This window comes from Gorilla gorilla, chromosome 7, assembly GCF_029281585.2.
Source record: "Gorilla gorilla gorilla isolate KB3781 chromosome 7, NHGRI_mGorGor1-v2.1_pri, whole genome shotgun sequence".
NCBI lineage: Eukaryota > Metazoa > Chordata > Mammalia > Primates > Hominidae > Gorilla > Gorilla gorilla.
In genome coordinates this window covers 20,815,947-20,842,808 of record NC_073231.2, presented here as the reverse complement: position 1 = coordinate 20,842,808, position 26,862 = coordinate 20,815,947, and the positions used below count along the sequence as shown (strand labels likewise).

Below are 26,862 nucleotides of genomic sequence, written 5' to 3'. Positions count from 1 at the left end.
TCATTAGCTAAGCTATTTTTTATTGTTCAATCTTTGTTTTAAATGTTAAATTTGAAGTCTTCTTTATTTATAAAAATGCAATGTTCTCTCCCAAATCTTACTTGTTTTCTATAGGCTCTTGTTCCCAGTTTTTTTCTTTTCTTTAGGTGTTTAAAATCGTCTGATAATTCTGATATTTACATTCTTTGAGGGTCATCTGTAACTTATGTGGTTTCTTTTATGATTTTTGACTCTAAACTGCTCATTTCCCTTGGAACTTTATATTTGGAAAGTTTTTGTTTACTGAATTGATGTTGCACATCCCTAGAGATGATTTTACTTTCTTCTATCGGTCATCAGGGAGCACTGCAAACCTTACCATACTTTAAATTAAAATTTCTGCTCCAAGTTTTACTCCTGAACATGTGGGTAGCATAAATTCAAGCAAAAATCCATGTGACACTCAGTTCATGGTTACAAATTATCATGGGAGATTTTCTTTTCTTTCATCCAGTTCCAAGTTCAAAATGGATAAATATTTTTGCTGTCCCTTCTTTATAATGGGTTCATTTTTCATTCATTCTTTCGCTTATCATAGGGCACTTTGGGGTACCAGATTTATCAGGCATATTTTATTAAACTACCCATGTCACATTAAAAACTTCTGTTCTTTCTAGCCCATACAGTCCTAGGGGAACGGGAAACTTTAGTCTCCCAAAATTTGGCAGAAGTTTTCAGAATAAAAGCTGAATTTCACACACTTCATTTGATTCTCAGCTTCTGTTTACATGTTGTTTTAGCCCTCTGAGGTTTCTTCACTGTCTTTACAGCTTAATGATGTATTCATATATATTTAATATTTCCCACTTTATGTATATATGTTTCTCATTCAGGAGGATTATTTTATAAAAGAATTATTTTTTCTTTGTTTCAGCTAACAAAATTTGTGTTATATATTTATTTTTCATATGTAGAGATAGTAAATTGCATTTTAGTTTTATCCTATTAAATCTATATGTTCAATCATGTAAGTCAGAATGTTATATGTACTTAGTAAAATTGTTCTTCAAATAAGTTTAATCAATGGTTTAATTCATCACCTATTAATTAATTTCATTACATTGTTTAGACCTGCTTATTCGGTATAGTGAATATTAATTGAAAGCATTTACATCCATATTAAAACAGAATTACAATGTTCCTGAAAAGCCTCTTTCCTGAGAAGAACTGCAACAGATTTTCATGATATCAAGAAGGCTTTATGTTCCTGTAAGAAAGTTTGGCTGTAAGTTCCTATCAAGATTCTACAAGGTAATTTTTATATGTCACTGTAAAAATGTCATCTAATGTGCTGTGTGGTGATGACGTTTATGTAATTTGCCCTGTTATTCTCTTCTTTCTTATCCCTAAATAGAGTTTATTGCTGAAGTTATTTCTTTGTGGAAATTTATGTTACACTTGCCAGTGCTTTGTTCTGTCAGGACGCTGGAGGGCAATTCAGTAAGTAATGTACCTATGAGCACTCTCAAGTCCTCATTGGAGCAATGCTATATCTGAGGGGATCTGATTTACAGTCAAAGAGGCAGCCAGGGAGAATGTTGCTGGATGAAAAGTTCAAAACTCTAAATAATATATAAAATAAAAATAAAATAGAATATATCTCATTGCATCTATTCATTAGAACTTTTCTTTGAGTTAAATCTACAAGAGTAAGCCTACTTTAATTTCTTAGAGAAAGTTACTAAATAAATCTAGGTGGTTATGAAAACTTTAAAATATATCATACTTTCTTCTTAGAAAAAATAAAACAAATATACTTTGGAAGATACATAAAACAACTTTTCATAGGAATTTGAAATAGATATTTGGAGAAGTATTTTCAAGATCCCTAGTTTTAAGAGTGTTTTCTGCCATTAAATAGATGTTCTAATTTAAATAATCCTACAATTAAGAGATGGCTTTAAGGTAAGGAAAATAATACTTCGTCATATCTATAAAATATAAATTCCTTATACTTTAGTGTATATTGTAGAAAATAAACTTTTCTAATAGCACATTAAAAGGACATTTTCTCTCAATATGGCAGTCAGAATTCTCAAAAGTCTGAACATATCTTAGACTATAATGAATATTTTGTTTAGAAATAGAGGCATCTTTAGTTATTGAACTTCTGTTAAGCAGAAAATTAGAAAAAAAAGAAAAAGAATTAGGATCAAAGCTATATTTCACATATGTAGCTGGGGTTGATTAGTGTTTATGAGCAATAAGGATTTTATCCAATGATAATGTAGACTAGTAGGTGTGAATGTATTTTTGCCATTAAAACCAGCTTGCCAGACTTTTGATTTATGACATGATGATGAATTAGTATGTGTTAACACCTCCCTTTCCTTATATTCACCCTTGTAAGTCTCCCAAAGTGAGAGAGAGGAAGGTGACAAGCTCCCTTTTTTTAGAGATACGTCTTACCTCGTAGCCTAGGTTGAAGTTAAGTGGCAAAATCATAGCTCACTGTAGCCTCAAACTCCTGGGCTTAAGTGATCCTCCTACCTTAGCCTCTGAAGTAGCTGGGACTACAGATGCATGCCACCATACCCACTAATTATTACTTTTTATTTTTGTAGAAACCAGGTCTCTCTATATTGCCCAGGCCGGTCTCAAACTGCTGGTCTCAGGCAATCTCCTCATCTTAGCCTTCCAAAGGGCTGGGATTATAGGTGTGAGTCACCACATCCAGCTGCCTCTCATAACCTGGGATTAAAATAGCAAAAGACAAAAAAATGCACAAACAGAACGTCTAGCCCTACAAACAGTATAAGAGTCACTGGAGAAGAAATAGCAATCAAAAAAGGAAGAGAACTACAGATCATGGATAGGTAGACTTGGGGGTTATGGTTTTTGTTTCAGTTATAAAATGATGGTTCATTGCTATTCTCTGGTCACTAAGAAAAAGTCCAAACTCTAGCAAAAAAGGGAGTTGCCCACAGAAAGAATCCCAAATATCTGTGGAGAGTAACTTCAAGGATTCATCTGAATATTATCAGTGCATACATTAGAGAAAAGAGCCCCAGCCTGGTCAAAAAAAAAAAAAATTCTGAAACAACTAAAAGGGTCAGTGCCCGGTACTCACACACGGGTGGGAATAATGCCTATTCACAACAGTTAGACCTAATAGCTCATAATTCATAGGGCATTGGGTAGTCTATGCAGAATATCTTGTGTCAGTGGTGAGTAATAATTAACCCTACACTGAGCACCACTCCAGACCCACTAAAAATCATAAAAGCAACACCCAAGAGTATCAGACAGTTTCTCAGTAATTTAAAATGAATTTCAGAAAAAACCCTCAAGAATACTTATAAGAATTTTTGAAATCCAGTAACTATCAAGGTAAAATTCATGTCTTGTATCCATTCAGTGATGACTAGGCATGAAAAATGAAACCAGAAAACAAGACCAATATGAGGAGACTAATCAAGTGACTCAGAATTTGTATAGTTGTTAGAATTAGCAGACACCTACATTAAAACTTAATGTAAAACTTTTCATACGTTCTGAAGTTAAATTGAAACAATGAGATACCATTTCACACTGTTTTAAATATCTAAAATTAAAAGGACTGATAATGCCGTGTGTTGGGAAAAATGTGGAGGAAGGGTAATTCTCATCCTTTCTTATTAGAGACACAAAATATCACAAAACCTAAAGGTTTTGTGATTGTTTATAACACTGAATATACACCTACCCTATGACCCAGGAATTCCCACTTCTAGGTACTTATCTAAAAGAAATGAAATCACGTTGATACAAAAAGCCTTGTGTAACAATTTACATGCTAGATGTGTTCATCATATTCAATACCTGGAAACAGCTCAGGTGCATCAGCAAGAAAAGGAATATCCAAACTTGATAAAATAGAAATGATGATAAAGTAAAATGCAATCTTAAAGTGGAATAGAATTCACAGATTAAAAGGAGGAACTACTAATACAAACAAAACACAGAGGAATATCACAGATATTATACTGACTGGAAGAAACAAGAAGCAAAAAAATATATAATGCATGATTTGATTCTATAAAGTTCTACAACAGGCAAATAATGGAAAGCAGAACAGTAGTTGATTTGGGGGCGGGGGTGGGATTGACGTGATATGGGCATGATTTAACTTTCTAGGGTGATAGAAATGTTCTATATCTTCATACGGGTATGACTTACGTGTCCACAAAACAACCATACGTATTTTTGAAGACTACATACAAACAAAAATATTTATTCAACACTTTACATTGCTGGGGTAAATGCCCCAATTAAAAGACACAGACTGGGAAATTGGATAAAGAGTCAAGAACCAGGAGGAGCCAAGATGGCCCAACAGGAACAGCTCCGGTCTGCAGCTCCCAGCATGAGCGATGCAGAAGACGGGTGATTTCTGCATTTCCATCTGAGGTACCAGGTTCACTCACTAGGGAGTGCCAGACAGTGGGCGCAGGACAGTGGGTGCAGTGCACCATGCACCAGCCAAAGCAGGGTGAGGCATTGCCTCACTCGGGAAGCACAAGGGGTCAGGGAGTTCCCTTTCCTGGTCAAGGAAAGGGGTGACAGACGGCATCTGGAAAATCAGGCCACTCTCACCCGAATACTGCGCTTTTCTGACGGGCTTAGGAAACGGCGCACCAGGAGATTATATCCTGCACCTGGCTTGGAGGGTCCTATGCCCACGGAGTCTCGCTGATTGCTAGCGCAGCAGTCTGAGATCAAACTGCAAGGTGGCAGCGAGGCTGGGGGAGGGGCGCCCACCATTGCCCAGCCTTGCTTAGGTAAACAAAGCAGCCCGGAAGCTCGAACTGGGTGGAGCCCACCACAGCTCAAGGAGGCCTGCCTGCCTCTGTAGGCTTCACCTCTGGGGGCAGGACACAAACAAAAAGACAGCAGTAACCTCTGCAGACTTAAATGTCCCTGTCTGACAGCTTTGAAGAGAGCAGTGGTTCTCCCAGCACGCAGCTGGAGATCTGAGAACGGGCAGACTGCCTCCTCAAGTGGGTCCCTGACCCCTGACCCCCGAGCAGCCTAACTGGGAGACACCCCCCAGTAGGGGCAGACTGACACCTCACACGGCCGGGTACTCCTCTGAGACAAAACTTCCAGAGGAACGATCAGACTGCAGCATTCGCGGATCACGAAAATCCGCGGTTCTGCAGATACCACTGCTGATACCCAGGCAAACAGGGTCTGGAGTGGACCGCTAGCAAACTCCAACAGACCTGCAGCTGAGGGTCCTGTCTGTTAGAAGGAAAACTAACAAACAGAAAGGTGCTGTATTGAAGAGACTCATCTCATGTGCAAAGATACACATACGCTCAAGATAAAGAGAGGGAGGAAAATTTATCAAGCAAATGGAAAGCAGAAAAAAGCAAGGTTTGCAATCTTAGTCTCTGACAATACAGACTTTAAACCAACAAAGATCAAACAAGACAAAGAAGGAATTACATAATGGTAATGGGATCAATTCAACAAGAAGAGCTAACTATCCTAAATATATATGCATCCAATACAGGAGCACCTAGATTCATAAAACAAGTTATTAGAAACCTACAAAGAGACTTAGACTCCCACACAATAATAGTGTGAGACTTTAACACCCCACTGATCAAAATTAGATAGAAAATTAGCAAGGATATTTAAGACTTGAACTTAGCTCTGGAACAAGTGGACCTAATAGATATCTATAGAACTCTCTACCTCCAAACAACAGAATATACATTCTTCTCGGTTCTGCGTGGTGCTTATTCTAAAATCAACCACATAGTTGGGAGTAAAATACTCCTCAGCAAATGCAAAAGAAATGAAATCTTAACAAGCAGTCTCTCAGACCATAGTGCAATCAAATTAGAACTCAAGATCAAGAAACTCACTCAAAACCACACAACTACATGAAAATTGAACAACCTGCTCCTGAATGACTCCTGGGTAAATAATGAAATTAAGGCAGAAATCAAGAAGTTCTTTGAAACCAGTGAGAACAAAGAGACAATGTACCAGAATCTCTGGAATGCAGCTAAAGCAGTATTAAGAGGGAAATTTATAGCACTAAACGCCCACATCAGAAAGCTAGAAAGATCTCAAAATGACACCCTAATGTCACAATGAATAGAACTAGAGACGCAGGAGCAAACCAATCCAAAAGCTAGCAGAAGACAAGAAATAAGAAGAAAAGAGAAGAATCAAATAGACACAATAAAAAAATGACAGAAGGGATATCACTGCTGACCACACAGAAATACAAACTACCATCAGAGAATACTATAAACACCTCTATGCAAATAAACTAGAAAATCTAGAAGAAATGGATAAATTCCTAGACACATACACCCTCCCAAGACTAAACCAGGAAGAAGACAAATCCCTGAATAGACCAACAACAATAAATAGCCTACCAACCAAAAAAAGCCCAGAACCAGATGGATTCACAGCTGAATTCTACTGGACATTACAAAGAGGAGCTGGTACCATTCCTTCACAAACTATTCCAAACATTTGAAAGGGAGAGTTTCCTCCCTAACTCATTTTTTGAGGCCAGCATCATCCTGATACCAAAACCTGGCAGAGACACAACAAAAAAAGGAAACCTCAGGCCAATATTCCTGATGAACATTGATGCAAAAATCCTCAGTAAAATACTGGCAAATCAAATCCAGCAGCACATCCAAAAGTTTATCCACCATGATCAAGTCAGCCTCATTTCTGGGATGCAAGGCTGGTTCAACATATGCAAATCAATAAACAAAATCAATCACATTAATATAACCGATGACAAAAACCTCATGATTATCTCGATAGACGCAGAAAAGGCCTTTGATAAAATTCATCATTCCTTCATGTTAAAAACTTTCAGTAAACTAGGTATTGATGAAACGTATCTCAAACTAATAAGTGCTATTTATGACAAACCTGCAGCTAATATACTGAATGGCCAAAAGCTGGAAGCATTCCTTTTGAAAATTGGCACAAGACAAGGATGCCCTCTCTCACCACTCCTATTCAACATAGTATTGGAATTTCTAGTCAGGGCAATCAAGCAAGAGAAAGAAATAAAGGGTATTAAAAAAAAAGAGATGAAGTCGAAATATCTCTGTTTGCAGATGACATGATACCATATTTAGAAAACCCATCATCTCAGCTCCAAAATTCCTTAAGCTAATAAGCAACTTCAGCAAAGTCTCAGGATACAAAATCAATGTGCAAAAATCACAAGCATTCCTATAAACCAACAATAGAGAAGCAAAGAGCCAAATCATGAATTAACTTCCATTCACAATTTCTACAAAGAGAATAAAATACCTAGGAATAGAGCTAACAAGGGACATGAATGACCACTTCAAGAACTACAAACCACTTCTCAAGGAAGTAAGCGAGGACACAAACAAATAGAAAAACATTCCATGCTCATGGATAGGAAGAATCAGTATCATGAAAATGGCAGTACTGTCCAAAGTAATTTATAGATTCATGGCTATTCCCATCAAACTAACATGGACATTCTTCACAGATATAGAAAAAAAAAAACTACTTTAAACTTCATATGGAACCAAAAAAGGGCCCGCATAATCAAGACAATCCTAAGCAAAAAGAACAAAGCTGGAGGCATCACACTGCCTGACTTCAAACTATACTACAAGGCTTGAGTAACCAAAACAGCAATGGAACAGAATAGAGACCTCAGAAGTAAGACCATAATCTACAACCATCTGATCTTTGACAAATATGACAAAAATAAGCAATGGGGAAAGGATTTCCTATTTAATGAATGGTGCTGGGAAAACTGGCTAGCCATATGCAGAAAACGGAAACTGGACCCCTTTCTTACACCTTATACAAAAATTAACTCAAGATGGATTAAAGACCTAATTGTGAAACCGAAAATTATAAAAACCCTAGAAGAAAACCTAGGCAATACTACTCAGGACATAGCCATGGACAAATATTTTTTGATGAATTCACCAAAAGCAATTACAACAAAAGCTAAAATTGACAGATGGAATCTAATTAAACTAAAGAGCTTCTGCACTCAAAAGAAACTAACATCAGAGTGAAGAGGCAACCTACTGAATGAGAGAAAATTTTTGCAATCTACCTATCCGACAAAGGTCCAATATCCAGAACGTACAAGAAAAAACAACCCCATCAAAAAGTGGGCAAATGATATGAACAGACACTTCTCAAAAGAAGACATCTATGTGGCCAACAGACATATGAAAAAATGCTCATCATCACTGGTCATTAGAGAAATGCAAATCAAAACCACAATGAGATACCATCTCACGCCAGTGAATGGCGATTATTAAAAAGTCAAGAAACAACAGATGCTGGAGAGGCTGTGGAGAAGTAGGAATGCTTTTACACTGTCGTAGGAATGCAAATTAGTTCAATCATTGTGGAAGACAGTGTGGAGATTCCTTAAGGATCTAGAACCAGAAATACCATTTGACTGAGCAATCCCATTACTGGGTATATACCCAAAGGAATATAAATCGTTCTATTATAAAGACACATGCACACGTATGTTTATTGCAGCACTATTCACAATAGCGAAGACATGGAACCAACCCAAAAGGCCATCACTGATAGACTGGATAGAGAAAATGTGGTACATGTACACCATGGAATACTATGCAGCCATAAAAAGGAATGAGATCATGTCCTCTGCAGGGTGATAGATGAAGCTGGAAGCCATCATCCCCAGCAAACTAACACAGGAACAGCAAACCAAACACTGCATGTTCTCACTCATTAGTAGGAGTAGTTGAACATTGAGAACATATGGACACAGGGAGGGGAACAACACACATGAGGGCCTGTTGGAGGTGGGGGGTGCAAGAGGAGGGAGAGCGTCAGGACAAACAGTTAATGCATGTGGGGCTTAAAATCTATGTGACAGGTAGACAGGTGCAGCAAGCCACTGTGGCACACATATACCTTTGTAACAAACCTGTACGTTCTACACATGTATCCTGGAACTTAAAGTAAAAAACACAAAACAAAAAACAAAAAAACACTGTACATTGGATAATATATGGGTATGGGAATAAAAAGTGATAAATAATTGTGTAAAAAATTATAGTGACTTTGCTCAGATAATGATCACTATATGCCCTGAAATTATGGCTATGAGCAACGCAACTCTTTGCCTACATCAATAAAGAAAAAATACAAATGTTTTGGAGTTAGAGGGCTTTATAAATTCACCAAAGCACTTTCCTTTCATATGGTGTAAATTGCTGCAAGTTGATTAGGTATCTGAAAAACATGTCATATGAACAATGCCTATCTTACCTTAAGCAGGCAGAGCATTTTTTATTTATACTCACATATACAGTACGTTCATTTGTTCATATTGGTGACAAGTTAGAGAAAAATTAGCAAATAATTTTATTTAACAGTGAATTGTCATTTCTAATTCTTAAAAATGTTAGCAATCATTTTTGCAATTATATTTTTAATATATTCTCAACTGTCACTAATGTTTTGCAGAACTTCACATTCAGTATTTTATATGTCTTAAAATAGTAGTTCAAACCATTTTTCAATCTACCTATATGTGGCCCTCCTTCCTATCATTTACTCCAGAGATCCTCTTACCTTTTCCCAGGAGTATATCTGCCTCCTCTCTAACCAGTATTAATAGAAACAAACAGTGAGAAAAATATTAAAAGAAATAAGAATTCTGTACTTCAGTGAGTCACTCTGTTCTTAGCACAACTATTTAGCTTTTCCAAATATTGGCTTGCTTATCTTTGCCAACCTATTAACTTTTCCTAGTGATTTTCATAGCTTTGATTCTATCAATTTGCCCACTTCCCGACGCTTGTTTTGAGCACTCTCCCTGGCTCTTAATTGATCTTCATTTAAAGCATTTATCTTACTGATAGAATTTCTAAGCCTGTACTTACTTTCATTTCTCCCCTAATTGTGTCAAGTAGATCAGAATTATCTTTTAAAAGGGATAAATGTAATATCATTGCGTTTCCTGATAGCTATTCCCACTGCACATTCTGCATCACTACTTCTGGATGAAATGAGCTCTATTTTATGACTTAAATATTAAAGGGGCCCTCTTCCTTTTGCTTCTGAAATGAACCAGGCAGCAAGATCTAGATCAACAAAATTAAAGATTTAAGAAATAATAGAACTAACAAAATTTTTATCTTCCTCTTGCAAAATCCCTGCCACACTGAATGTATATTGCAATGTAGAGGGCCCAGCTCCTACAGACTGTGATTTTTGTCCGCTAAAATATTGCCTCTAAGTCTGATATTACATTGGGAACACAGACTCCACTTATATGGAATAACTTCAAAATATTTCTGACAGTTATTTTTTTCTCTTCATTTTTTCCCCCTAAGATTGTGTGACTGCAAAAATACCCTTTGAAGTAGTTGGTCCAGAAACACTGAAGGTTTGTATGGAAGAGACACACCTTCCACCCTGTCTCTTCTATCACACAGCAATGACTGATAAACTGGAAAATTTAAAGAAGACATAAAGGCTAAAATCCATGACAAATCGTGTCACTGGACTAGTCTAAATGGAAGTGCAAAACAGTAAATGTGCACTGAAGTGCAAAACCAGCTGAGTTCTACGTGATCGAATATAAGCATAGATCGCCAGGAATTCAGCTCCTACAAAGAAGATTGGAACCAATGTGTATTGACCCTTGCCAAAAAGTAGAGACTGTCGTGGCTATGAAAATAGTCCTGGTCACAGCTCCCACCAAAAAATGAAAACTTAAAAATAATGATAATTTTAAAAGCTGGGATCTATTTTGTAGGGCCGAGAAAAGTTTCACACTGAGTTACTTGAGATAATGGGAGAAAACTAAGACAACTGTGCAGCCACCACAGGTAACTCAGGAACTGGATAGTATGCCCAGTTAGGATTAGAGACTTCAGATGTCTTATGTAGCAATAAACTGAGGCTATCAGTGGCATGCAAAGAAAACCCAAAGAAAGCAGAAAGGAAATAATAAGTACTAAAGGTAAAATCAGTAATTTTAAAAAGAATATATAACCCAATAGAATCAAAGTTTAGTTCTCCAAAAAGAGAAATAAAATGGATGAACTTTGGTGTAAATAAATAAAAATAATTAATACTAAGGTATTAATTTAATATAGCATATATGTCTGTATTGAAATATTAAATATAATACAAAATTTAAAATGAATAAAGAACAAAAGAGAAGAAACAAATTACTGATAGTAGAAATAAAAATGAGAACATAATCACAGATCCTACAGACATTAAAAAGACAATACATGATGCCTAAAATTTATATGAAAAGGCAAGTGACATACCTAAGACAATATTAAAAAGGAAGAAAAGAGTGGGAGCAAACATCCTGCTGGAATTGAAAAAATACCATAGAGCTGAAATAATCAAAACAGCATCAAGTAATACTGGCAGAGGGATCAACACATAGATCAATGGAAGAGCATAAAGAACACATAATAAGTGTCCCTCACAAATATTGCCAATATGATCGGTTTTTTTTGTTTGTTTGTTTGTTTTCAAATAGATGGATCTTGCTTTATTGCCTAGGCTGGAGTGCAGTGGTGTGATCACAGCTCACTACCATCTTAAATTCCTGGGCTCGGCCGGGCGCAGTGGCTCACGCCTGTAATCCCAGCACTTTGGGAGGCCGAGGCGGGTGGATCATGAGATCAGGAGTTCAAGACCAGCCTGGCCAAGATGCTGAAGCCCTGCCTCTACTAAAAATACAAAAAAATTAGCTGGCTGTGGTGGCGGGCACCTGTAATCCCAGCCACTCAGGAGGCTGAGGCAGAGAATTGCTTGAACCCGGGAGGTGGAGGTTGCAGTGAGCCGAGATCGTGCCACTGCACTCCAGCCTGGGCAGCAGAACAAGACTCATCTAACAACAACAACAACAAAAAATTCCTGGGCTCAAGTGATCCTCCTGCCTTAGCCTCCTGAGTAGCTGGGACTACAGGTGTGCACTGCTGTGCCCAGCTAATATTTTTTATGTTTTAAAATTTTCTGTAGAGACAAAGTTTCACCATCTTGCCCAGGCTGGACTCGAACTCCTGGGCTCAAGCAGCCTTCCTTTCTTGGCCTCCCAGAGTGCTAGGATTACAGGTATGAGCCACCATACCCAGGCCCAAATGATTTTTAACAAAGGTGCAAAAACAGTTGAGTGAAAGGATAGCCTTTTCAACAATCGATGCTGGTCCAACAGGTCAACATGGCAAAAAAAAAAAAAAAAAAAAAAAAAAAAAAAAAAAATCTTGACTTAAGAAATATACCTTATAACATTAACTTACAATGAATCATGGACTTAAATGTAAAATGTAAAACTAAAACATTTTTAGAAGAGAGGAGTAAAGAGACTTTGAGACTTAGGGCCAGGCAGCTTTTAGAGTTGACGCCAAAAGCATGATTTAAAAAAGAAAAAACTGATAAATTGGATGTCATAAAAATTCAAGCTTTTTCTCTATAAAAGACCCTGGTAAGAGTATGAAAACACAAGCTACATACTTGGAGAAAATATTTACAAACCATATATCTGACAAGGGACTTGTATCTATAACATATAAAGAACTCTGAAAATTTGAGAGTAATAAACAAAACAATCCAATCAGAAAATATACAAAAGACATGAACAGGCAGTTCACCAAAAAGACATAAAAATGCCAAATAAGTGCATGAAACGATATTCCACATTATTAGCCACTAGGGAAATGGAAACTAAAATAATGAGATATCACTACATACCTATTAGAATAGCTAAAATAACAAAAATTGAAAATAGTGATAACACCAAATACTGGTGAGGATGTGGAGAAACTAGATTACTCATAAATTGCTGGTAATCATATAAAATGGTACAGAATTCTAGAAAATAGTTTGGTAGTGTACTATAAGAATAAACATAAACTTATCTTAATGACCTGCCAGTTACACTCTGAGGCATATATCTCAGAGAAACCGAAAATGATATTCACATAGAAACCTGCATGGAAATGTTCATAGCAGCTTTATTGATAATAGCTCAAAAACTGGAAACAATTCAGATACCCTGTCATAGGTGAATGGTTATGCAAATTGCGATACTTCCATACTATAGAGTATTACTTAGCAATAAAAGACACAAAATATTGATAACACTCAATAACTTAGATGCATCTTTGAATGAAAATAGCCAATCTAAAAAGGTTACACAGCATATAATTCAATTTATCTCACTTCTGACATAAAATTACAAAGATAGAGAACAGATTAGTGGTCACCATGGTTAGAATTGGGGAAAGAGAGATAGGCATGGCTATAAACAGCATGAGGAAACTTTGTATCATGAAACAGTTTTGCAATCCCCATTGTGGTGATGGTGACGCAAATCTATGTGACAAAGTTGTACACACACACACACACGTACACTCTGTCTCTCTCACTCTTGAACAAATGAGTGCATGTAAAACTGGTAATATTCAAATAATCTCTGTGGATTGTATCTATGTTAATTTCTGGTTTTAATATTGTGCTATAGATATGCAAAATTTTACCATTGGGAGAAACTGGGTGAGAGTCAACGAGACTTCTATGTACATTTTTTTGCAACTTCTTGTGAAGCTATAATTATTTAAAGGAAAAATTTAACTCCCTTCCTTCCCCAAAAAGACAATCAACTGATTTTGAGCAACATCAATCAATACATTTGACAACTGAGATAAAACGGGCAAAGTTCTGAAAAAACTGAACTTTAAAATCATGCAAGAAAGCCAGTATAAGCCTGTGTTTTTCTAAAAATAAATTTAAGCTGTTACTTATAAACTTTCTCAAATGAAAACCATATGGCATTGCAAGAGAATTCTATCGAACATATAAGGAACAACACATCTAGAGAATAGAAAAGGAAAAAAGTTTCCAAATTCATTTTTGAGGCTACTATAACCTGATACTGAAACTTAAGTCTTTACAAGAAAGGAAAACTGCAGATCAAAATCTCTTGATTATGGATACAAAAATCTAAAGGAATCTTAGAAAAATTAATTCAGCAATATATATAAAGTTGAATGCATCAAGACCAAGTTGGTTTTATTTTAGGAATTCAAAGTTTATTAAAAGGTGAAACTCAATCAATGTAACTCCAAATTTCAACAGAAAATGGAGAAAAGTATATAAGCATATCAACAGATGGAGAAAAATATTTTTGGAAAATTTGACAATCATTCATAGTAAAAATTCTTAGAAAGAAAAATGAAGTAATCCTTCTAAAGAGTAGTCAAAAACAAACCTACAGCCAACTCCATACTTAGTGGTAAAATATTAATAGATTTCTCCCTAAGGCCAAGAATAAAATTAGGACATCTGTTATCACTTCTTCTATTCAATAATGTATGGGATTTTCCAGCCAGTGATGGATAAGAAAACTTGTTAAGCGATCAGGTATAAATATTAGAAAGCAAGAAATACAATCAATTTACAAAACAGATAACACAATAGTGTGTGTAGAAGATTCAAACTGCTAAACTATTAAAGAATTTCCAAACTTAAAAGTATTGATTTTAGAAAGTATGCTGGATGCACACTATATTATTTGTATAAAATATACAAATAATATCATGTGAGGAACATAAAATACCAAATATCTATAAACAGAGTAAAAATGTTTGAGAGGTTGATATTGAGAACTACAAATAAATTGCTGTTGAGAGGCTGAAGAAGACATACTTAAATGGAATAATATACAATGTTCGTGTAGTAAAAGCTTTGCTATTATAAAGTTGTCAATTTCCTCCACAGTGATTTATACATTCAATGCAACTTGTGTAAAAGTTGCAACTACAAGTATAAAAACACTTGTAATCATATATTGTGGAAACTGACAAATAGATTCAAAAATCACGAGGAAATACAAGAGGTCAAGTGTGTCTAAGGTGGCTTTCAGGAAGAACAAAGCTAGAATACTCACCGTGTCAGACATGAAGACATTAAGAACTGTAGATATTAACATGCATGATGTTGGCAAAAAATAAACAAATAGAATAAAGAGGCCAGAAACCAATATAAATAAATACAGTCTCCTGTTTTATAAGTGGCAATGATGAAAGATTGTCTTTTTGATAAACAAAGCTGAGTCAATTAGATGTCTATCTATATGCAGACAAAAAACAAACTTTCCCTGCATCTTTTACAAAAATCGATTTCAGATCTGAATGTGAAAGATCAAACAATAAAACTTTTATAATAAAACATAGGTGGATATCTTTATGCCTATGCATTATGCAAATATTTCTCAAACTAGACAGAACATGTTACTCATAAAAGAAAAATGATAAATTTTTGTATTTAAATTATGTTCACCAAAAGATAACATTAAAAGAGGAAAGGCAAACTAAAAATGTGGAGGATGCATACGCAGTACATATATCTCACAAAGAACTTGCAAACGATATATAAAAATGATTTCTGCAAAGAAAACTACAGTCAATATAAAAGAAAAGAATAACATTTGAACAGGCGCTTTACAAAAGATGATCTCCAAGTAGGCAACAAACATATGAGAAAGTGTGCAATATCATTAGTCATCATGGAAATTCAAATTAAAGTCAATGTGAGGTATCTATATGTAACCACAAGAATAACTAAAATGAAATACCTAGGCAAGATCAAGTATTGTCAAGAATGCAGAGCAAATGGAATTTTCATATACTGCTGGTGAGATACATAGTTATAGAAGAGACAAAACTGCCAAAAATCAAAGTCAAAATAAAATATTAAAAGGAGAGGAGAAGGGTGGAGGAGAAAGAGAATGGGGGATATAGTTAAAACACATACAGAGAAACTAATATTTGAATTACAAGAGTCTTCTTGTTAGAAGAAAGTAGAACAATATTGAAAACAAACAAAAACCTGTTAGTCCACCATTCTATAGCCAGAAAAATTATTTTTCAAAAGTGAAGGTAATGATATTTTGAGACAAACAAAAAGCTGAAATAATTTATTGAAAGCTATATATCACCTCCCCAGTTTACTCAAACTGAAGGCTTGTAGCCATGATATAATTCAAGAGCAATGATTTAGGTAATAACATTTCCAATGTATGGAACTGCATAGAGATAAAGAACATACTATTATTTTAAAACAATTTAGCGCTGACGCTGCTGGCTTCGTGAGCCTACTCATTCCAAAACAGTGGACACTAAGACTGTGGTAGGCTGGGTGATGTGGCTCAGGCCTGTAATCCCAGCAGTTCGGGAGGCCGAGGCAAGAGGATCGCTTCAGCCCAGGCGTTTAAGACCAGCCTGGGCAACATAGCAAGACCTTATCTCTACAAATAATTGAAAAATTAGCCAGGGGATGATGGCAATCACTTGTAGTCCCAGCTACTCAGGAGGCTGAGGTGGTAGGATCACTTGAGTCCAAGGGGTCGAGGTTTCGGTGATCCATGATAGTGCCACTGCACTCCAGCCTGGGTGGAAGAGTGAGACCCTGTCTAAAAAGAAAGAAAGAAAGGAAGAAACAAAGAAACAAAGAAGAAAGAAAGAAGACTATGGATTGTATACAAAATTTCATGGATCTAGATTTATTGTCAATAAAAGAGGGCAAATATTGGTCATGTTTTATCAAGTCTCATTTGAAAAGAGGTGAGTAAGATACTCCAGCCTGAGAGCTAGGATATATTTGTTATGCATTGGTAATCTTTAAGGAAATGCATACGTTTGTGTAGTAACATTAGAAATAATAGTTTGATTGTATGTGGTAGTAGAGCTTATATAAATTATAGAACATTGCATAAGTAGCAACTTTTAGAAAAGCATTATCAAGAAGTATCTCAAGAAGTGCAATAAATTTAATACATTCTATGTATTTAGAAATAAGATGGAAGAACCAGCCTCAGAGACAGAAAAGAGATAAATTTATGCAGATCTAGTTTAAGGTATGGTAATGATGAAAAGGGGCTAAAGTAAGTCTAAGACTATAGAGCTGTAGAGGTAAACAATTATAACATCATAAACCTACATTTTTCTAACATAGAAAGTATAATCACCACACACACTCTCTCTCTCTCTCTCTCTCCTTTTCCAAAGATGGTTAATAAAATAATGACTAGAACCAGAGTCTGTGAACTTATAATTAGCACGTGTAGCAAGATGGGTTTCTAAGATATGATTTGGTTAATCAGATAGTGTGAAAAGCAGGATTCTAAGTCATAAAGTAATTTGGGAACTTTAATGAGGAGCTAGAGTCTGAAAATATTCTTTGTCTTTGAACAGAGAAACAAAGAATGTATGTGCTGATCCATGATGAAAAATAAAAATTTAGGTATCAGATTTACATCTGCACAATAAGATTTGAAGAGTTATTTGTAGATAAAAGTTACTTGTAGATGTCCAGACTTTATAAGTTTCATGTGATCAGCTTTGAAATGCAACCATCTATCACTTTATTTATTGATATTCAGCAGAAAACAGTATCCAATCTAGGGTTTGTATGTGCTTGTCGGTTAAGTTTCTGTGTTTTATTGGTTAGACAGGAGAGTTTCAAATCAATGCATCTATTTCTTCTCCTTTTGGTTCTAGGGTAATTAATATATTGACTTAAGCAAATTATTTTTCTTTTCAAATGCAAAATAGATGCATTTCATTACTGATGATTTGATTAATGTAAATAACCTAAAATAAGGTGATAAAAGAAATTAAAAATAGAAATATGAAAATAAGAAGAGCACCAAACAAAAAGCAGAATGTTACAAGGAGTTATAGGCCAATATTAATAAACTAGATCAAAAACAATTTTTTATAATAACAAAAAGTCAATTTTTAATCAAAATATTACTCATGAAAAATCATAATATTGAGGAAATAAACTATTACAAACATAATAAATTACTAAGTATACTTTATTTTCTCATAATAAGTTATTAGAATATAAGAAGAAAGGAACAGGAATGCAACTGGATATTAAACTTTAATGCAATACCTTTGATTTTCATTGGATCAAAAAAGAAGATAAGAAATTGAGAATTATAATATTAAACTATTTGTTCGACTTAATGGTATATGCCAATTTCAGTTTCTTACAAGAATTCGCCTCTTTTAAAAGCCCATGAAATATATTTTTAAAAGTAATCACACATTCAACAAGCCAATAAATCTAAAGAAGTGAATTTTTTTAATTTGATGTGTTGTCTGACTACAATAAAAGACCTGGGAAATAGCAACAGACTAAAAATTACTTCTTTATTACCCTGTGGAAGTATGAAACATATTGCAAAATAATTTCATGGTCAAAAAAGAAATTAATTTGCAATTACACAATATTTCTATTACAACATTTTGTATTAAAACATATAAACTATGACAAAACCAACAACCAGAGGCAAATTATAAGTCATTGAATAACTTTCATTATTAAACAAAATTAAACAAAAATGAATAAAAATAAATGAGCTAACACATTTAACTCTGGAAATTAGTTCTTGAACAAATGCCTTGAAACCACCAAAGAAAAGCTTATTAGGATGAAGAAAAAAGCAGTTTTTGTAAAGATTCAAGCAGAAATTAAAGCATTATAAAAGAGAGAAAGTCAAGAATTGGTAAATATTATTATCTGTCTTACTTTTTCACACATTAGTCATTTAAGATTTACTGAAATTTGAGGTTTTATATTATACCCATTCCATCTGACTTGAGTAAACAGCCACTGTATCTTCATAATTCTCTCTGTGATAGACATCTATCAATTGTCTTCTTAGCAAACAAGAATTTTATGAGGATATTTACACATGTCCTATTATGGTCCTGTTGAAATTTCTTGGGCATATTCTGGGAACCATGATTTCTACTTTACTCTTTATCCTCCTAAGTTCAGCCAGCTCATCTCTGGTGTAGCTATTTCTGCCTACACGCCCAGAAGCAGTACCTGAGGTTTCTACCTCTCATACTTCTCTGTCAATACTTGTCCTTATTCAGCTTTCTTATGTTACCAATCTTAAGTGTACAAATTGTATTAAAAGATAAACTTAGGTACATTGGAATTTTAAGGGGTTTATTTGAGCATTCAACTAGTCACGAGCCTGGTAGTACCAAACCTCAAATGCTTTAGCCCTCCATTGAGGAGGGTAGAATGGAAAATTTTATAAAACGCAAATGAAAATATATTTGATTGATAAAAGTGGAAAGTCCCTAGTAAGAGATTAGTTTGGCAGCTTCTGATTGGTTAAGCATAAATTCCATCTTACTGTTTGCATTGAGTTGGGCTTCGGTTCACTTATTATATAGGAACCCAACCCATTCCAGCTTCATAGCCTGACAGCTATATTTTTTTGTAACAGATGACATATTTTTGCTTAAGTTGCAGTGCTTCACTCTTCAGTGGAGGTTGAACATACCTTTGTTTACTTGACACGATTTTACGCTTCCTGAAGGAACCATTCATATTTCCTTGTAGTGTCTTGTTTATCTTTGGAATTCAGATTATTTGATTAGCTGTGACCTCGGGTCCTTGAAGGGTTCAAGAAATTTTTTTTTGCCACTTTCCCAGCATAAAAGGAGGTAGTTTTGAAAGGGTGATGGTGGTGGAAAATGCTGAGGCACAGGTTTGGGTTGATAGGATTTGAGAGATCTATAGAAGTAAAGAGTAGAACAGAGAATACTAGAGGATGGGAAGGGGAGAGGGAAGGCAGAGATTTGTTAAAGGATATGAAATTACAGGTAGCTGGAGAAATAAGTTTCAATGTTCTATACCACTGTAGGATGACTATAGTTAACAATAATATATTACATAGTTGCCAGTAGCTGGAAGGAGAATATTGAATGTTCCCAACACAAGAAAATGATCAATGTTTGAAATGATGGATATGCTAATTACCCTGATTTGATCACCCTACATTATATGTACTGAAACATCACTGTGTATCCCATGACTATGTACAATTATAATTTGTCAATTAAAAAATTAAAAGAATAACTAAGTGAGACATCATTGCTAGGAGAGTAGAAAGAATAAAAGGCAGGAGAGAAAATTGTAAGCCTGAAGTTGAAAAGGCTGCGGTCCAAAGGACAGAACAAGAGTCACAGTTAAAATACATATACCTGGCTTCTTGTTATTTCTCTTGCTAAGACACTTCTCCAATTTGTAGGTCATAGTATATAGTGGCAAAGAGCCTGGGCTTTGAAATCAGACAGCTGGGATTTGAATCATGACTCTCTTTCCTACCAGCTCTATTACCTTGGGCTAGTTTCTTCTCTATGCATTAGTTTGTTAACCTAAAACAGGGAAGTTAATATTACCTACTTCCCAGGATTATTGTAAAAATTAAATGAGTTCATACATAAAATGTCATTACATTTAAATACTTACAGGGTGTCTGCCACTCATTTTATCTTCATAATCACTTTATCTTACCTACATTTTTCTTTCACTAATGTAAAAACTTAGAAAAGTGGCTTCCTCAGGGTAGTTCAATGTTAAATGATGGAGTCTAGACAGGAAACTTCATGCCCTTCATCTCTGGGAAACTAGCTCCTCTCTGCAATTTCTCCCTGGTCATTTGATGGTCTTCTTTTATATCTTTAAAATTGAGGGATTAGTTGAGTATATTCTATATTCATTTCTAGCAATGAAATTATATGATCTGAATACGAAATGAATTCGCAAAATTCATGGACTCTGTCTTAATCAGTTTGGTCTAACAAAGTACCATAGAGTGGGTGGCTTACAAACCACATAAAATTATTTCTTGCAGTTCTGGAGGCTGGACGTCTGAGATCAGGGTGCCAGCATGGTTGGATTCTGGTGAGAGCTCCCTTCCCATTGCAGACTTCTACATTCTTGTATTCTCACATGGTAGAAAGGGAGCGACAGAGCTCTCTGGGTTACTTTTATCAAGGCACTAATTCTATTCATGAGGACTTTACTCTTATGACTTAATAACCTCCAAAGTCTCCTTCTCTCACTACCATCACATTGGAGGTTAGGATTTCAACAAATGAATTTGAAGGGAGGAGGACAAATGTTTAGTTCATAACAGGCTCACATTAGTTTTAATTTTCTGTACTAATTCACTTTTATACTTCATATGTCTAACCATATCATTACATAAGGTAAATAATTTTCTTTGGTTCAAAATCAGAGGAAATACAGATAGTTTAATGCTGTAATCATGACCCAAAAAGCTCCTGTTTGAACCTAAAATCCTCTTTCTATACCTGGCTGAAATCCTACCTTCTTTAAGAAAAGGATTCAGTTATTATAAAGTGTCACATTAAGAAAATGAACTCTATAGATTTTTACCAGCATCCAATAATGAATATCCCTAACATAAATAACACATAAGCCTTTTCATGTTTATGCTGAAATCAGTTTTATTGGCTGCCTTTCTGTAAGACATATTTTTTTAACTCTATACTTAAAAGTTTTAAAATAACAGTTTACTTTCAAAATTCCACTGTCAACAGACAGATTTTATATTCTTCATCATGCAAACATAAAATGGGTATATTCTGATTAAATAAAAAAGCTTAAAACTGAGCATAAAGCTAAGTTAATTACAACAATGGCAGTGAATGTACACGGTTTATAATAGATATTCAAATGAACAGTTTAAAATTGATTAGGTTCAAAGTTTTCATTTCATCTGAATAATATTCAGCCCTAGAACTCTCCTGTGGCAATAGAGTATTAGTGAATAAATCTTAAAGTAAAAAAATCAACATTAGTCATGTAAATACTATGTCATCACCAACCATTAAATCTTTTCTTGATATAACAACCTCAATTACTCCTCACTTTAAGTTCTCAAATTTAGCATTTGACCTTTTATACCTATAGACTGAAAAGCTACAGTTAAATAATCAAATGTGGTAAAATGAGTTCAATCAAATGTGGTAAAATGAGTTAAAAAATTAAATCAATTTTTTAAAAGCAGCAGTAAATGCAAATCTGATTACAGCTGTTAACTCACTGGGTACCACTATTTGAATAGTCATTCACCAGAAAAAGAAAAAAGAAATAATGAATAAAATGAATCAAAACACAGATCACAGTTTTCCAGGGCATTAAAAAAACTGTTACATAATTTATACTTCTATTTTTTTTTATGCGATGAATGGCCAGCTGAATTACAGTCAAGAATGAGGCTAAGAGTATTTATTGCCACAGGTTCTTAAGAGACAAAGCTGTATACTTATGATAGAATGGGAATGAAAACACAAAGGTTGGGAAGAGGATAATCTACGTACTTAGATTTGCATGGAAAAATGGAGGAACAAATCTCCCTCCCTACCAAACAGACAGAGGTGAAGAAAAGAAATCAACAAATTAGATAAAAATAATTTTAAAACGTGAATAACAAATCCTAAGTGCTGGTTTATTGAAAGAGTAATAAAATGAACACATTCATGGACTGACTAGTTGAGGAAAATAACAAGGGAGAAGACACAAATAAACAAAATGGAGAATTCATTCATTTACTTAGGCCATTATTTATAAAGCACTTACACTGTGTTGAGCCCTCTTCAATATGATGGGTATGTCACAGTATAAAAAAATAATAGCCCAAACACCGTCCTCCCACGGAAGTTTAATTAGAGTAGGCAGAGATGAATAAAGTTCAAAATAAATAGGAAACGAGGAAGTATGTAGATGATGGTGAGTGCTGTGGTGCAAAATAAAGGGGAAGATGATAGTTGCAATTTTAAATAGGATGGTGCAAGAAGGCCACAATGAAGGAGGAATATTTGAGTCAACACTTGACTCGTGGGGAATGAGTAATGTGGACCTCTGAGGAAAGACTGTTTCAGGAAGAGGAAAAAGCAACTCAGAATGAATTAGGGGAAATTATCAGAGACAGAATTATAGATAAAAATAATAAAAGCATATTATGAACAGTAGAAAAACAATAAAATTCAGTGATGTTTTAATGCAGAGCAATGATTAACTTAAAAAGACCTAATATGGTAGAATTTGAGGAGCCAGGGTAGTCCAGTTAGAGAGACAGTTGGGAAAGAGTCGGTTCTAGGAACTCCCAAATAGTTGTTTAGTTAGCTTTCATTTAGTGTGGGCTCTATAAGTGAAACCAAAACATAAAAATAAAATATTCCTGGCATGAGGATATTAGGAGATTGGCATTAGGACAGTTTGCATGCTTCAAAAATATAGGCTTAAATGCACTTTATTTTCACTGCCAGTGACAGGAGCATTATATGATGATTGCTTCAAAACTGTGAATTCAGGCAGCCACAATGCAAATTATATTCGAGGAGCTGGAGACAGGTTTTCTCAAATAGATGTCCCAGCTAAAAGTAGGGATTTAGATACTTTACATAGAACTTTGCAATTTATCTGTAAAGTTTACCAGTATTTACATCTATTTTTGTTTCTTTTGCAACATATTTTATTATTTTTATTTTACATATAAGTTACATGACATGTAAGTATAATCGACTTTTTCAGTTATAAATGTTGATGCTTGCATCCTATAGGAAATTCTGTGTGGGCCTAAGTTCACAGCTCAGGCTGTCAATTTTTGCTGTTGGGCACACAGAAAACAGGAATACATAAAAATAGAAGCAACAGAAAACAAAATTAGAAAATGAAGTGATTAAATTTACCAAAATTTAGAAAAGAATAAAAAATGTTTAGTAATTCAAGATTATGCCTTCTGAGGACGAATAGTTCTATTGAAAGAAGCTATTATTAATTGAAGGTTCTGTAAATATGCTCTTTATTCTTTTATTTATTCTGTTTTAAATCTATCTTGTTAGAATTTATAACGTCAACAGGTATAAGGGCTGCTATCCCAAATACTTCATGAAAGGTTTGGATAATGTTCTGTCAAAGTTGGTATGACCACAGTAAGGTCAGGTCATTTAAGAGCCTAATACATATGTTTTTAATAACAACTTGTCACTTACAATAATGTATGTACCTGGCTGTTAAGTTTAATTTTAAATTCAAAGAAAAGCTTTAAAAAATTGTCCCTTACTAAAGTTAATGAGATTTAAAGGTAAAGTCCAGTCTCACATTTTAACCATTCCTTATGGCTAAATGTTGGGCAAGAAGTGAAATGATGTACACACTTAAAATGTGATTTCCTTTACAAAGAAAAAGGTTCAGTTAGCAGTCAGGAGGCCACAGTTGTTTCCCTATTGATGAATAACTTTCAGTTTTGCTCTGGGCAAGTGCTTTAATCTCCAGGACACAATCTGAGCACTATGAATGAACATGTATGCCACTTTCCCCTCATTAATGTTCGGATTTTGCAGTGCTGCCAGGAAAGAGCTTTAGGATTTTGTTTGTTTGTTTGTCTTCTCAGCTACATAGCAGAGCATAATAGCCAACTTTATTCCTCTTGAGAAATAGTTTTTTTTTTTTTTACTATGGGGATTTTAAAATGGATACTGTATTGATGCTGTATTATTAATTCAACTAAGAAGTTGGTTGAATAGCGTTTGGATTACTGAAAACTGGAATTTATGTACATGTAGAGATTCCTTTAATTTGTTTTCCTACAGTTGTGAAAGTGAAGCCTTATTTTGTTGAAAAATTTGAAAGCACACAAAACACAAAACCTTTGTATTTTGGGGCAATAATACTATCATGTAATTCCTAATTATGTGATCCTGAGATGCTTGTTGCTTCTTTCCATTTTTTTCTTTAAAGTAATTGAAATAATTAAAATGGGAATATTTATGTTATATATTCATACTTTAAAATTATTTTCCATTTAACATTATATCATAAGCATTTATTATTTTCCCAAAACTTCTTTGAAAAATCACAAGTTTTAATTACTGCAACATATTTACTTCTTTGGAAATAACTGTAATCAATATTTGTTAATTTTTCTCTTTATCGTTAACTTTTTCAAATAATATTTTAGTAAACAACATTATTTAAATCTTTGCTTAAATCTTCCGTTTTTCTTGAGGTGAATTTATGGGTATTCTTAAAGAATAGCGTTATGATTATTTTGCTCCAATAAAGAGAGAAATTAGCAGAATGTAAACATTTAAAATATTTGTTTATATCACTCCTTGAGACATGGCATATATTCCTATAAAATCACTAAATACTTTTTGCTTTCTTGTTTCTAACTTTCTAACTTTTACTAATGAAGATGAACAAATACAATACAAAATAAAATAAGTTTAGGAGTGGAAAAACTAAAGCCAGTTAGGGGAGAGGTGTTTCTGCTGGTGTGATCTTTAGAGGGAGGAGGAGGGTCTTACTTCCGTGAATGGAAGCAGGAAGCAGTTTAAGGAACAGAAATGCAAATGTAGGGGAAGGGAATGGGGTGGATAGACTCAATCATGAGCTTTCTGGCCCAAACATCTATGGGGCATACCCTGCAAGTTGAGAGGGTGCTTTGAAGATAATTCTCCCTTAAAATAAGCTAATGAAGTTTTGGATCCAGCAAATAACTAATTTCACGGAAGTACTTACTAGCATAAAACTTATTACCAGCCACCAGCCATCTTGATGCAGACTGTGAGAACATCTCTTGGTGCCATAAAGAATTGGACAGTAAGTGCTTCAGGGTTTCTGCTCACTTCTTTCTTTGTCCTCTGAATTGCCAATAGACAAGTCTATTTTTCCAGAGTTAAAGGGTAAAAAGTATGTAATTCTATCTGCCCATTTAGGGAGATTAGGATACATTATTTATCACAGTAAATTTTTAACTGCCTGCAATGGATGGAATTAGAACAGCATATGAATATATTCAAAGCATTTGATTTTATAGTATTTATAAAGCATTTTTTTAATTTTTAATTTTAGTGGGTACATTGTTTTATATATTTATGGGGTACGTGAGATACTTTGATACCAGCATGCAATGCATAATAATGACATCAGGATAAATGCAGTGTCCATCCCCTCAAGCATTTATCTTTTGTTACAACCAATCCAATTATATTCTTTTAGTTATTTTAAAATGTACAATTAAATTGTTATTGACTATAGTCACCTTGTTGTGCTATCAAATACTAGTCCTTAATAATTCTTTCTAATTATTTTTGTATTTGTTTACCATCCCCACTTTCTCCCCCAAGCCCCACTACACTTCCCAGTCTCTGCTAACCATCCTTCTACTTACTCTCTATCTTCATGGGTTCAATTGTTTTAATTTTTAGCTCCTACAAATAAGTGAGAACATATAAAGCATTATTTTGATTCCAATATTTAAATAGATATTTTTCCTTAAGTGCAGAAAAACAAAAAATGAAAAGATTACCTTGACCCCATATCATCCAGCATATGTTACTGTTTACAATTTGATATAAATATATTTGATAAAATATATTTCTTCCAGTCTTCTAAATACACATTTTATTAATGATCTAAGGCTTAATTATGCTGCAGTAACAGAAAATTAAAAAAAAGATAAACAATGGTTTCTTGCTCAGACTACATGCGTGAGTCCAGCTGGTGCTCATCTCCGTAAGATCGTCAGTCCAGAACCCAGGCAATGAGCAGCTTCACATGTGGCAGTGCGGGGGAGTAATGAGATAGAAGAAAATGAGACAAGATTTGCACCTGGTGCATGGAAGAGGCTCGGGTAACTTCTGTTTACATTTCATTGGCTAATTCAAGTCACGTGGTGGAAACTGGCACTAAAGAGGCAACCTAGCGTGTGGTCAAACTAGAGTGAAGGGGTGTAGATGCAAAAATTAACAAATCTTTCCATGATTGTGGAGCAGCTCTATCATGATTGAGAATTCAGCGCCAGTAGCAGCAGGGATCTTCCTGTGTAATGACGGGTCATCAAAGCCAGGTAGACCTTTGTAAGATTTTTTTACACTAACATTCATACTGAATCTTTATATTCTTTAGGAAAATAGCAGAATAACAGAATTTTAAGGTCAA

The 26,862-nt window shown here is 34.6% G+C and overlaps 1 long non-coding RNA gene across 1 annotated transcript; it reads left to right on the top strand.

Moving 5' to 3' along the window:
* The first annotated feature begins 1,173 nt into the window (after positions 1 to 1,173).
* On the top strand, positions 1,174 to 26,547 carry LOC129524113 (uncharacterized). Its single transcript, XR_008667770.2, has 3 exons — positions 1,174 to 1,290; positions 1,394 to 1,479; positions 26,403 to 26,547. It is a non-coding gene; the product is annotated as an uncharacterized lncRNA (long non-coding RNA).
* The last annotated feature ends 315 nt before the right edge of the window (positions 26,548 to 26,862 follow it).